The following is a 15,232-nucleotide window of genomic DNA, read 5'->3' as shown; positions in this document are numbered from 1 at the left end:
AAGAAACATTTCTTGTTTTCATATACTACTTATGAAATAAGAGCTAATATTTCTATAGTACTTAACAGGCTCCCAACACTGTTCTGTGTGCTTTAACATAGATATATGCAATCTTTACAGCAATCCTGTATGATAAATTCTATTACTATCTCCATTTAATAAATGAGAAGACTGAGATACGGTGTTTAAGTAACTGGCCAAGATTACACAGCTAGTAAATGTAGAGAGAGTATTATGTAATTTATTTATTTTTACCAAAGATACTTTCCAATTTTTAGGTATAGGAAACTATTCAGGATTCTTTTGAAGTCATCTACCTTAAGAAGGCAGTCTATCTTGAGGCATGATCTTCTTAAATACCTAAACACAAAGAAAACAAATAGGCAATCGCAATGTTCTTTTGGTATTATGTGGTAAATTACATAAGAGGTCAGTCAAGCAAATAATATATACGGTAATTTGGTAAGAATGGCATGGCTGAGTATTTTCAAGGAGGAGGAATTACACAATTTGAATAAAGTGCAGACAATGGATTGTCAGGCAACAATGATAATTTGCAGAAATTCAGAGGCAAATTAATGATAGCAAGACGAAATTAGTGGCAAGTAGCAAGAGAAAAATTAGGGAGTATTTAGAAAGTGAAATCCACTTGTGGTTTGTTAGGTATCGGCATGAAGTAGAAAATGGGCCACTGAATAATGACACATAGGCTTCTGGGCTAGGCACTAGGGTAGTTCCTATAGACAATCATTTATTTAGACAAAGTGAAAGGTAAAACACCAGCACTGGCAAATTTGGTTGGAGGATAAATGACTTCAGGTACTGACAAACTGATTTGAGTTATAATGTGGGAGATTTTGTATATGTGAAAGCATGGAGACAAGTTGGATTCTGCTATAAATATTATACTGTTTTTAGATTTTCAATTCAATTTTTTAAAAATCTGAATTCAAATCAAAGTATTATGTAGAGTTAATTTTACAGAAGTTCTTATGATTTATGTGACAAAATGGTGGTTTATTGATTATGTACTTCAAAACAGTATGCTTTTTATAATCTTTAAAAATGAATGTGTAATGTATGACATTTTAAAAACTAAACTTTACACCAGGGCTTCTGTGAAACCTTCTTTGGCCAAAGTTTGTCCAGTCCTCAAGGTACTCCATGGGGCAGCCCCCATGCTTCCCCAAGGGGTAAACAAGTGTCTTCTCCTGGCTTGACTACAGATGGTGGACCAGGGCAGTGGTCCTCAATAGGCCTTACCCAATGATGAGACAAGAGACAATGGAAGGGGCCCTGGGCTGAGACACTGAGGCATGGTGGTTAGCAATGCTTCAGGTTAGATAAAGAAGATATTTTCTGGGACACCAGGGTGGCTCAGTCGGTTGAGCGTCCAACTTCGGTTCAGGTCATGATATCACGCTCTGTGAGTTCGAGCCCCGCGTCGGGCTCTGTGATGACAGCTCAGAGCCTGGAGCCTGTTTCCAATTCTGTGTCTCCTTCGCTCTCTGACCCTCCCCCGTTCATTCTCTGTCTCTCTCTGTCTCAAAAATAAATAAACATTAAAAAAAAAGAAGATATTTTCTTAGTGTGGATTGCTGCCTTTGGTAAGAAAATGGCCATCGTGTCATTCACTCCACCAGTTGTGAAGAGACTGCTGGGACAGAAGAAATCATCTGGTGAATCTAGAGGAGCTGGTGGAGGAGAGCAGAATGGACAGGAAGAATAGTGGTATGAGGAAGTAGTTAAAAGTTTGAAGAAGAAACTAAAGAAAACAGGACAATTAGATGAACTTGACAAAGGCATCACTACTCAAAATTGTAACGCTAAACATGTTACCATACCAAACCCTCACTCTGAAATTTGGAGACTAAGTACACCATATGTGATAGATCAGTGGGATACAACGGCCTTTACAGCTGCTTTGAGCAAACAGGGCCTCTCAATGGTCATCTTCAAGTATCTCATTGGAAAGGACTGCCATATTTTATATGTTGCTGATTATGGTTCTGGCCTGATATTCACAGTCATCGTGGACTCAAAGCAATGTAAACTGAAAATGTGCTTTTAGTCTTTAAAGGGATAAAGTATGTTTAACTTCACTACTACCATAGATTGGAAACACAAGTGTTGCCTTTGGTGTTGAAATAACATAACTGCCACCTCTAGATAATTATACCTATTCCTTTCCAGAAAACGCTAATTTCCTAGTGGGAATTGAGCCACAGAGTAATTATATCCTAAAAACTCCATCCTCTGGATGTATCAGTGAAGATGGAAGAACAGGTGATCAACAATGGAACACATGTGTGGATATAGGATCTACAGCAAAAAAAATCCTACTACTCTTTGCCTGTTAATCATAGTTGGATTTGCATCCAGTTACTCAGAACCTGCATTTTGGTGTTCAGTATCATGTTATGAATTAAACCAGAGGGTTGAAGAGAACTTGCATACATCCTAGCTCTCACTCGCTGTAGATGGCTTCACAGATCCATCAAATCAAGAAAGGTTCTGCATAGGGTTACTCTCCAATGTCAATCAAAAAGCTACATAGGAATGACAGAAAGACATATAGGAAGAGGAGTGTGCTTATATTACATAGGTGGGAAGTGTTTGCCGAGTGCCTAAGTGATAGTGCAGTCTTTGTGCAGAGCCTCAAGGGTAGTCAGATATAGAGCTGGCACCCTGCAGCAAGAGTGTAAAATTCCACCAGGCTGCAATTTGAAGATCTTCACCAACCAGGAATTTACTTCTCTTCTTACTCAGTGTGCTAATCAGTTTTGAAGTTGTGTATCAGCTGACTAGAATATGTACCATGAGTTTTGTGAAAGGGTGGGAAGCAGAATACAGAAGGCAGATGGTAAAGACTGCTCACTGGATTGAACTTCCTCTGAATGGACCTCTACAGTGGTTGGACAAAAGTATTACCTCACATGTGATCCCTTCAGTGGGAGGCTCAAGCATGTCATAAAGTTTCATCACCAATCAAGCCCTATCAAAAGGCTTAATGTAACAATGCTTTTGACATAGTATTTGTATGTGGTGCCCATGGAGTGTTTACTGTCCAAAAGTTTAATAAACAAACACTTAAAGTCTCATTAATTGAAGCATCTTGTAGAGTAGGCTTTCTGTGTTTGAATATTAGATAGGAAAATTAGTATCTAGAAATACCCTCCCATACAGGAAGAAGAGAAGATTTTAAAGACATACTGATGCTGTCTTAGGCATAAAACTGAGTCCCAAAGGTTTACTAATAACAGTAGTAGTTATATATACAAGTAACGTATCATGATTCAGTATCAACGTATTTGTACTGTTGATATACATTTCTAATTTACATAACTTAGGTATGTGTATGCGCTGTTTCTTAATTTAATCATACCTTCATAAAGTTACAATTATTTAATCTGTTATTTCCACTTACCCATTATTTTTGTCTTTTTAAATATATAATATATATTAAGACTTTCATGGCATTTAGAAACAGATTTTCTTCTAGAAAAACTAATTTTTCTGCCTTTTGCAAAAAAAATGAACTTTTGGGAGGGGAATAGAGGAGAGGAGAGGAGAGGAGAAGAGAGGAGAGGAGAGGAGAGGAGAGGAGAGGAGAGGAGAGGAGAGGAGAGGAGAGGAGAGGAGAGGAGAGGAGAGAAGAGGAGAGGAGAGGAAAGAAATTCGCAACAAGAGAGTTCTATCAGTCTTCAAAAAAGCAAAAATACTTTAATCTGTTTACTGTTAAGCAGTCACACATGTAGAAAATAATAATGCAAATAAATTAATATATTACCAAATAAATGAAATTCAAATTAGAAATTAGAAAATAAAGTATTTTGCCTGGCTGTCTTACTAATTACTTGCTGCTAATAAGAATTTTCCCTACTATTGAAGTCTGCCTGACTTTGCCTGTAGAGAGTTTATACAAATTAATACATTTGTGACCTTTCCATCTAAAAAATATAAAAATCTCTGAGATGACAAACATGCTGTTTCCACTTAAATTTCTTCTCATAGTTTTAAAATTATGTACTTTTCTTGTACTTACAATGAGACATATTTAGAAGCATCAACTGTGGCCTACATTTTACTTTGGCCTGTAGTTTGTATTTACTGTTTTGTAAGAAACTGTTGAGAGATATACATATCTGATAGTTGCCCTTTGATAACTGTGAGCAGAATGAATTTTCTGAAAGGAAGGGAAACTAATAGACTGTGATTAAATCTTTCATTCTATTATTGGGTGGTTATTAGATTAGTTATCATGAGAAATGTTTAACACTTTGCACAAGCCTGAGGCAGCTCATAGATATCTTTTATTGAAGTCCTGTAGCATATATCTAAATTAATTTTATTCAAAATCTATTCATTCACCACCTTTTGTATGCCCAGTTTTTACCAGGAGCTGAAAATACCTTTGAAAAAGAATGATTCTCTCAATACCACTGTGTGGTTTAAGAGATAAATTTTCAACACAATACCTTAAATATATATATATATATATATATATATATATATATATATATATATGTTTTTGGCTTAATAATCAGAAATTAAAGGGTGCCTCAGTGGCTCAGTCAGTAGAGCATCTGACTCTTGATTTCAGCTGAGGTCTTGATCTTACAGTGTGAGATCAAGCTCTGCATTGGGCTCCGTTCTGGGCTTGGAGCCTGCTTAAGATTCTCTCTCTTCCTCTCCTTCTGCCCCTCCCCTGCTCACAAGCATGTGCATGTGCACGTGCTCACTCTCTCTCTCTCTCTCAAAAAAAAATAATAATCAGAATTTATAGTTTTAGAGTTTAGACAAAGAATTGGAATACATTACGAGTTCTAAGTAGTAATTATCCCTCTGAGATTTATATGAGACACCTATGAAAAATAAATATATTTTTAATAGAGGTTCAATGCATCAAATAGACAATATAAGATATGTGATATTTACCATGAATATGTTAATAAAAATGAGGAAGTTGATTAATGACATTATAAACATGACCTTAATAAAGCTAATGTTAAATAAAATATCCAATTAGTTGGATTTCATTAGCTTGCTGAAAGAAATTCTCTTGTGTACTGTAGAAAAATGTTGCAAAAAATTGGAAACCTTTGAATGACGCATTATGTGCTGCCGATAATTTAAAATTTTAGTGGTGATAAGAGAGTATAATCTGATTTGTGTGTTTTGTCAGATCACTCTATTGATCTTATACATGATACCATTCCATTTGGAAGATGAAATTGAAATGAATATCCAAAATGATGCATTTTATTGTCAGTGCAAGTAATCATTAAGGCTAAACATCACAATGCTAGCAGCTACTATATCCTAATAACTGTACTGAAAATATTGAAAGGAAATTCTACATTACCACATTCTGTATATTATCTAGAACAAGCAAAATATTTTATTTATGCATGTTTATAACATAATACAAATAGGCATGTTTCTTCACTGGTACATGGAGTTTACCATGGTTAGTTTGGCATACTAAGCTTATTTAAAGGTATATTTACTTTTTAATTTCAACTCATAAAGCCAAAGCCCACATTTATATAAGGCATTGCAAATTGTGCTTACACAGTTTAGCTACTTTTCACTATGCTTTTCCTTACTTTGTCATTCTTATACCTATGTTGACATAAAGTAAGGGCGTATATTTGTCCCTTACAACTTATTAATAAGAATGTTATTCATGATTAAGGCAAATGATAATTTCCTAAGACATGAAATTGCAGCATGCTTACTTGTTACTATATCTTAGGCTATATTCTTCTTATAAATATCTTGCATGTATGATGGGGGGGACAAATTGTAACAATAGCTTTGAGTATGTATTTCCTTACCAAATATATTTTGCATTTTCAAGCTCAGAAATATATGCAGGATACTTTTGAAATCATGTAACAATAATTTGAAAGGGAGTGTAAGTTTGCCATTTAAAGAGGTAGCATATTTGGTTAAGATGGTTTGGTTAAGAATGTGCAACTAGATATAATTTTTTGTGTGTCTGTCATTTAGTTCTACTACTATTTCCTTTAATAAAAATCTGAAAATGTACTTTACTTCTCTACCTTACATATTTTTATGATTACAAAGAGCCCAACCAAGATGAATTGTAGCTGTGGACTAGTGTTGTTAAAGAATTAACCTTACCCAAAGAGAGGTTGTCCTTTGCCTTAATTTTCTGAAAAGTAATCTCTAATGCTTGGGAATCCTGCCTGATAAAATGTCTTTATTGGCCAGGGGTCCTTGGAACATGCCTTATAGTCTAGGCTGACAGTCATTTATGGTGTCAGCTTTGGACCTATGGAGAATTTAGAGGCCTATGTCAGCCACATGGCCAGTCAGTCTTGACACATGACCAAACCCCAATTAAATTCTGGACACCAGACCTTGGATGACTTTCCTTGTTGGTCATATTACACATATATTATTACACCTCAATCCTGGGAGCTGTTAGTATTGTTCATAACTCCACTGCAACAGTACTACTAGAAGCTTCAAATTTGGAAATTCCCTAGATTCTATCCTATGAACTTCTTCCTGTAGGTGATAATAATCTGTATCTTTTTTCTTTATCAAATAGTAGCTATGAGGATAATAGCTTTTGGTGAGTTCTGTGAGTCTGAATGAAGGTGGTTTGGGGGACCCCTAGACTTATTGTTATGTATGAGAAATGAAAATGGCTTGGGGACTTACAAACTTTACACAACTAAATATCTCTTTAAAATTTGGCTTTGGAGTAGAGTAGGAGTTAGTAACAGATTTCTAGGATGGTTAGTGTGGGTCTGGGCATATAAAGAAGCTGCCAAAATCTTGTGAAAATTACCTAATTTAATGTTTTATAGCACTTAGAATAGTTCTTAAAGCAGATTAAGCACTACATAAATATTATCTCTTGTCTTAATTTTTGACATAAATAAAGTCTTTTAAGTATGACTTTAATATAGCAAGTATAGTTAAAGAAGTGTGTACAGTCAGTCACTGTTAAGATCTTAATTGATTTTTGTTGATTTTGGTCAACTGCCATAGAGCCTTTACTCATCTGTCTCCTCCATTCACTCTCTAAATGGAGGGATTGAATTTACAGTTCAAGGTTCTTTGTTCTAGAATCACCTTTCCTGTTGATGTGATGACATTTCTGTTCTTGAACTTAACATCCATAGATCTGAGTAAATCTATTTTTTTGGATATTTTCCTGAGGTAATCAGCCAAACATTAGTTTCTTCAACTAGGACAGTTATTTTCTGTCCAACTTTTGAACATTCTCAGAAACTTTGTATTTTTTATTCATATAAAATGATATGTTGATTTTTTTGTTATCTGTGTATAATAGATGCATTGGATCTTCTCTCTCATATTAATATCTTTAACTACTTGATAATCTTTACATGATGGTTAAATTCAGTACCTATAAATCTGATGATGCCTTCTGAATTATTATTTATATAATGCCTTATATATGGTTTACTTTGATTTATTTGAAACAATTCTTTGCATATTTTTGTCTTTTAATGATAATGCACATTAGCTTTTTCTTTAGGAAACACATTTTTACTGTTTTTATAAATCTTTAATATATATTTACAATATAACCACAATTTTTATTTTCAATTTTTAAAGTGAATTCATTCAGACAACAGACAAGTGACAAGCATTAGTACATTTCCTGACTGCTTGCCAGTTTATTTTTTTAATTTAATTAGTTAATTAATTAATTAATTTTTTAATCTACATCGAAGTTAGCACATAGTCCAATAATTATTTCAGGAGTAGATTCCAGTAATGCCCCCCCCCCCCATGTGTAACATCCAGTACTCATCCCAACAAGTGTCTTCCTTAATGCCCCTTACCCATTTAGCCCATCACCCACCCACCCAGGACCCCTCCAGCAACCCTCAGTTTGTTTTCTGTATTTAAATCTTTTATGTTTTGTCCCCCTCCACATCTTCTTTATCCACTCATCTATCGATGGATATTTGGGCTCTTTCTATACTTTGGCTATTGTCAGTAGAGCTGCTATAAACATTGGGGTGCGTGTGCCCATTTGAACAGCACACCTGTATCCCTTGGATAAATACCTAGAAGTGCTATTGCTGGGTCATAGAGTAGTTCTATTTTAAATTTTTTGAGGAAACTCCATACTGTTTTCCAGAGTGGCTACACCAGTTTGCATTCCCACCAGCAGTGCCAAAGAGATCCTCTTTCTCCGCATCCTCGCCAACATCTGTTGTTGCCAAGAGTTGTTAATGCTAGCCATTCTGACAGGTGTGAGGTGGTATCTCCTTGTGGTTTTGATTTGTATTTCCCTGATGATGAGTGATGTTGACCATTTTTTCATGTATCTGTTCGCCATCTGGATGTCTTCTTTGGAAAAGTATGCATTCATTGTCTTTTGCCCATTTCTTCACTGACTATTTGTGTTTTGGGTGTTGAGTTTGATAAGTTCTTTATAGATTTTTGAAAATTTTTTTTCAACGTTTTTTTATATTTTTGGGACAGAGAGAGAGCATGAACGGGGGAGGGGCAGAGAGAGAGGGAGACACAGAATCGGAAACAGGCTCCAGGCTCCGAGCCATCAGCCCAGAGCCTGACGTGGGGCTCGAACTCACGGACCGCGAGATCGTGACCTGGCTGAAGTCGGAGGCTTAACCGACTGCGCCACCCAGGTGCCCCTATAGATTTTTGTACTAATCCTTTATCTGTTATGTCATTTGCAAAGACTTGTCCTATTCTGTTGGTTGCCTGTTAGTTTTGCTGATTATTTCCTTCGCTGTGAAGGTTTTTATCTTGATGAGGTCTCAAGACCTAAACATAAGACAGGAAGCCATCAAAATCCTAGAGGAGAAAGCAGACAAAAACCTCTTTGACCTCAGCCCCAGCAACATCTTATTCAACTCGTCTCTGGAGGCAGGGGAAGCAAAAGCAAAAATGAACTATGGGGCCAATTTATTTTAAAGTGTATTGTTTCTTCCTTAAGCAACAATTAGCCCATAAAGATTTCACTAGACTAATTTTCAATTACTACTATTTCATTTAATATCAGTGATCATTTTGTTTTCATATTTGAAAAAAATATTTCTAATATCTTTTGTATTCTACATCAGATAATGGCTTTTCTTAGGGGGGCATATTCCTTAGATATGTTGTTTATGAATTATCTGAAAATGATTGTCAAAAATCATTTGTAGTCTGAATCTTTTGAACTCATTTATAAAAATATTTTGGTATATTTTTCAATTGTCTTTATTCTAGATCTGGAGTTGTCAAACGTTTCCTTTAAAGATAACCAGATAATAATATTTTAGGCATCTATGTTATAACTACTTAACTGGTCTATGTTAAGTAGTTATATGGTCTCTGTTATAACTACTTAACTCTCGCATTGTAGTACAAAAGTTGGCATGGAAAATATGAAAATAAAAGGATGTAGCTGTAACCTAATCAAACTTATTTTAAAAAAAGATGATCAGCCCATGAGCCATAGTTTACTGGCCTCTGCTGTAGATTCATTATAGATATAGATATAGATATAGATATAGATATAGATATAGATATAGATATAGATTCATTATATATATATATGTATATATATATATATATATATATATATATATATCAGCAAACAGATTGAAGTTATGGCAAAGTAGAAAACACTATAATAAACTTAACTGTTTTTAATGCTAAAACTTAATATTCATGTCCTACAGGTTATCTCTCCAGAAAAATTTGATTCTTTAAAATCAATTTATAAACTTAGACTAAGAAAGTATTTTGGTTTGGTTTGGTTTTGATTTTTTCTGTGCAAATTCAAGAGTGAGGAAAGATTGAAAAATAAGTGAACAGTGTTTTAGGGACAGGTGGAACAATATTAAAAACTCCAATATATCTATAATTAGAGTCTCAGAGAGAGAGACATAATATTTGAAGAAATAAAGGCTGAAATATTTGCAAAAGCATTGATGGATACAAATTTACAGATTTGAGAAACCGAGCAAAACACAGAATGAAAACAAAGAAAATAACCTAGGCATATTTTCAAAATACTAAAATCAAAGATAAAGACCAAATGAAGATGAATCTTGAGTAGCTAGAGAAAAACAACATGTTTTGCACAAAAGGATAATGATTTGAACACTCATTGACTTCTTATCAGAAACAACAGAGGCCTGAAGACAATGGAACAATGTATTTGTAAGTGCCACCACTTCTCCATCCACTGAGATCTTTTAAAAATTAAATTGATATGAAGATGTTTTCAGGTAGAAAAAACAAAGAGAATTTTTTGCAGAAAACCTGTACTTTAAGAAATGCTAAAAGTAGTTCTTTAAAAAAAAGATAAAAAAGTACAAAGATACAATGAAGGATAATGATGTTAAATGGAAACTTGAATATGGAAGAGATATTAACAGAAAAAAATGATGAATAAAATGATTTATTTCCTTATTAATATATTTAACAGTATATAATTGTTTTGAAGAAAAATTATATTATTGTCTTGTGGGATTTAAAACATAGAGTCATAATATATGTATATATAACAACTGCAATATAAAGAACTTAGGATGGGTAAATTGTTAAATATAGTCACAAGGCTTTCACATTTTATATTAGGTGTAAATATGTTCTTTCTCATGGACTATGAAAATGTATGGAGGTATATTTTAATTCATAGAGCAAGTACTAAAAATGTGTGCAAATAGTTTTATCTAAAATGTCATTACATAAACTAAAATGAAAGTCTAAAAGTATTCCAGTAGTTCAAAAGAAGACAAGAGGTACAGAAATAAAAAAGAGAAAAAGAAGCAATATAAAACAAAACTCTAAAATTAAATCTGAGTTAAGATAGCAGAGTAGTAAGGGGAGTCTAGGCTTGTCTCATCCCTCGAACACAGCTGGATCAACATCGAACCATTCTGACCACCCAGGAAATCAATCTAAGCATTAACAGAACAATCTGCATAATTTGAGGGACAGAATATGTCAGGTACAAAGTGCAGAAAGGTGAAATGGGAGAGAGAGAAGAGTTGTGGTGCTGCAGAGGGGAGGGAGCTGTTTTCACAGAAGAGAAAGACAGTAGGAAGAGAGAGAGCAGTGCATCAGGTTTGCACAAGAAAGTCCTCCCCCTGAAAGCAGCTAGAGAGAAAGAGTGAAAACAAACACAGGAAACTGCACAAGAAAACTGTTCTCCAAAACCGTTGATGGGGAAATAGGAGAGGGTTTCAATACTACCAGTTTTTTTTATAAACAGAAGAATCTGAAGTTTCAGAGGTTAGCCACTGGTGGTCCTCCAGAAAGAAAGCTGAGCAGAGCCCCAGGAGTGGGAAGCATGGTCTAAGGATCCCCTGGGTCAGACGGGCAGAAGCAGTTCCCCTGGTTGGAGTGCATTTGGTAGAGGTGATACAGCCTCACCATAGGCAAAAGACCCAGTGAACACCATCAAGCCGCCATGTTCACACATAAAGAAACAAAGACATGGGCTGAAGGCAGCAAACCCTGGAGCCAGCTGTATGTTGTGATTTACCATAAGCTCTAAACCTCTGCCATGCCTACTGGCACCACTGTTTCCTGGGACAAGCTGGCCACAGCATAGTGAGCTCTTCCTCCACATCACTGCAGGTCCAAACCATGGGGGTCTCTGAGTGTGGGGTTTTGAAATGCAGCTATGCCTGACATAAAACTTTGGAGAGAGATGCTGCCTGGTAAGTGGACAGCTTGGACACAGGCAGGGGGAGGAAGGTGGGGGGGGCAGATGGGAAATGGGGCACACAGGAGAGGTGACTGTGCATCGGTGAGTGCTCAGACTTCCTGTTCTGGAGACTAGAGTGCAGGTTGAAGTCATTTTCACCATTAGCTTACCAATACTAATCGACCCCCATGAGCTAAACAGGACCACTAAATGGAGAATGGAAACCTGACACTAAGCTCTGTTTCCCTGTGCCCTCCAGGCACATCTCCACTAGGGCAAGTCAGCTTGAAAATCAGAAAAGCAGGCCTCCCTGGAGGACCAGCTCAAATCCCTTACACAAGCTTAGTCTATTGACTATAGACTTATGCAAAGTTTCAGATCTAGGGGAAACTAGATCTAGCTTCATTTGTTTTTTTGTTTGTTTGTTTGCTTATTTATTCATTTTTTATTCTTCTGCTTTTGTTTTTGTTATTCTTGTTCTTTTCTTTTGTTTCTTGGATACAGAAAGAGTAAAATTTTTTATTTGATTTTTATTTTTTTAATTTTTATTTTTTTTCCATTCTTTCCTCTTTTCTCTTTTTTGTCAACCTTCTCTTAACATGCAAACCAAAACACACCTATGATCTGGCTTCATTTATTTATTTTTTTAATTTTTAAATTTTTATTTCAATCTATTGTTGTTGTTGTTGTTGTTGTTGTTGTTATTTCTTTCTCCAAGATGACAAGATGGAAGAATTCACCTAAAAAAAAAAAAAGAATGGGAAGAAATGACAGCCAGGGATTTAGTCAATGCAAATATAAGTAAGATGTCTGAACTATAATTTAAAACGATTATAAAGATATTAGCTGGACTTTAAAAAAGCACAGAAGGGGGTGCCTAGGTGGCCGGCCCAGTTGGTTGAGCGTCTGACTTCGGCTCAGGTCATGATCTGAGAGTTCGAGCCCCACATTGGGCTCTGTGCTAATGGCTCGGAGCCTGGAGCCTGCTTCGGATTCTGTGTCTTCCTCTCTCTCTGCCCCTAACCCACTCACATTCTGTCTCTGTCTCTCTCAAAAATAAATAAACATTAAAACATTTTTTAAAAAAGCACAGAAGATAACAGAGAACCCCTTTCTGCAGAGATAAAAGAACTAAATCTAGTCAGGCTGAAATTAAAATGTTATAACCGAAATGCAAACCCAAAGGGAGGCTGTTGAAATGAGGATGGATGAGTCAGAGGAGCCAATTAGCAATATAGAAGATAAAATTATGGAAAACAATGAAGCTGAGAAGAAGAGAGAAGCAAGTGTCAGGGATCACAAAGGCAGACTTAAGGAACTCAGTAATTTATTAAATCATGATAACATTCATATCAAAGATGTCCCAGACGGTATGGAGGTTCCTCAAAAAACTAAGAAAATAACTACCTTAAGATCCAGCAGTTGCACTATTAGGTATTTACCCGAAGGATAAAAAAAATACAGATTTGAAGGGGTGAATGCACCCCAATGTTTATAGCAACATTATCAACAATAGCCAAACTATGGAGAGAGCCCAAATGTCCATGATTGATGAATGGATAAAGATGTAGTATATGTATACAATGGAATATTAATCAGCCATCAAAAAAATGAAATCTTGCCATTTATAATGACATGGATGAAGTCAGAATGTATTATGCTAAGCAAAATAAGTCAATCTGAGAAAGGCAAATACCATATGATTTCACTCATATGTGGAATTTAAGAACCAAAACAGATGAACATATGGAAAGGGCGGGGAAGAGAAGAAAGAGAAACAATGGACAAGAGACTCTTAATGATACAGAATAAACTATGGGTTGACCGAGGGAGGTGGGTGGGAGATGGGCTAGAAGGGTGATGGGTACTAAGGAGGGCACTTGTGGTGAACACTGGGTATTGTATGTATGTGATGAATCAATAAATTCTACCCTGAAACCAATATTGTACTGTATGTAAACTATAATTTAAATTAAAAAAAGGGAAAATAAATAAATTAAGCAAATTAAATCCAACCTCAACAATAATTGCACTAAGTAGCAATGAACTAAACATACCAATTAAATGTAACAATAACAGAATGGAGAAAAATAATCTACAAATGATGTATTTAAATAAAGTGGTATAGGGATGTTGAAAAGCATAAGAAGCTTACGTAGACTGTGTGTGCTAGAAAATATGGGGAGAGTAGATTTCCACAACAAATAAAGGGCAGTATTTAATAATGATGAAAGATGAATTATTCAGAAAGACCAAACAACTAAAAATATGTATGTTCAAATAATAGAGCTTCTAGGTATATGAAGCATGACTGGATAGATACGGAGAAATAAAATATATCATAGGCAGATTGCAATATTAAATTGATCTTTCAGAAATTGATAAAAACAACTAGAAAAAAAATTAGGGAATACATAGAAAATCTGAAAAACACTCTTAACCACCTGGAATTGACTGTGATGTGTAGAACATTCAATCTAATAGCTTCACAAGATGCAGTCATCTCAGTTGAACATGGTATGTTCAGCAAGATATATCACTTGATGAAACTTAATACAACATCAAATAATTTAAAAATCCAAATATTGTGCAAAGTTATTTTTATGAGTAAAATGCAATTAGAGTAATCAATAACATCTCTGAAAACTACAAATTTTGTTAAGTTTAACCATAGATATAAATAAATAATTCATAGGACAAAGGAGATCTGTCTCTCACCCTTGCATACACATATACAGACACGGATACACATGAAAATAATTTGAACTAGCAAGCATAACATATCAAATTCAATGTGATGCTGGCTATAAAAATAATTGGGTAAATTTATAGTTGTAAATTTTAGGTCAGAAAAAAATTTGGAAGTAAATTTATAGCGTGACACATAGGATTACTCATTGTATAATCCACTTAGATGAATTTCTAGAGGAAGCTAGGTGAATATGTGCCAGAAAATAATCAGAATTATTGTTTTCTCTGGGTAAGTGGATACAAGTTTGAAAGAGAAGGCATGAAGGAGATTTCTGTAGCAATGATGGTGTTTTCTCTCTTATTTGGGATTTCAATTGCAAATGGCATATGTATGAGGATTGATTATCCTTCAAACCACCTAAAGAGATTCATAATAACAAGTAAAAAAGATGATACTAGACATCATATTCTCTGACCACAATACAATAAAATTAGAAATCCATGACAAAATTCAAATTTTGGATTTTCAAATTCAAATTGAAATTTTAAACATGTTATTCATCAACTGTTGGGTCTAAGGGAAAATACAGACTAATATTTCAGAACATTTTGGAAATATATAAAAGAAATCAACTAGAATTACAGCATAATATGTAATTATAAGAGAAAATCTATAGTAAACAGGTTTATATTAAACAAAAAATAAAAACAAAAAATGAAAAGAAATTAAACATGTAATGAATGAGTAAAGCCAGAAAAGGAAGCATTGTAAACCAATGGTGAAATAATGTATCCAATTCAGATATCCTTCAATAGGGGACTAATTGAATGAATTATAATTGGTCTTGTATTAGT

At 34.8% G+C, this 15,232-nt stretch overlaps 1 pseudogene; it reads left to right on the top strand.

Moving 5' to 3' along the window:
- The first annotated feature begins 1,483 nt into the window (after window positions 1-1,483).
- On the top strand, window positions 1,484-3,558 carry LOC101083790 (annotated as a pseudogene).
- The last annotated feature ends 11,674 nt before the right edge of the window (window positions 3,559-15,232 follow it).

Source organism: Felis catus, chromosome C2, assembly GCF_018350175.1.
Source record: "Felis catus isolate Fca126 chromosome C2, F.catus_Fca126_mat1.0, whole genome shotgun sequence".
Classification (NCBI taxonomy): Eukaryota; Metazoa; Chordata; class Mammalia; order Carnivora; family Felidae; genus Felis; species Felis catus.
The sequence above is the reverse complement of the archived record's forward strand: the minus strand, read 5'-3'. Positions and strand labels throughout refer to the sequence as shown.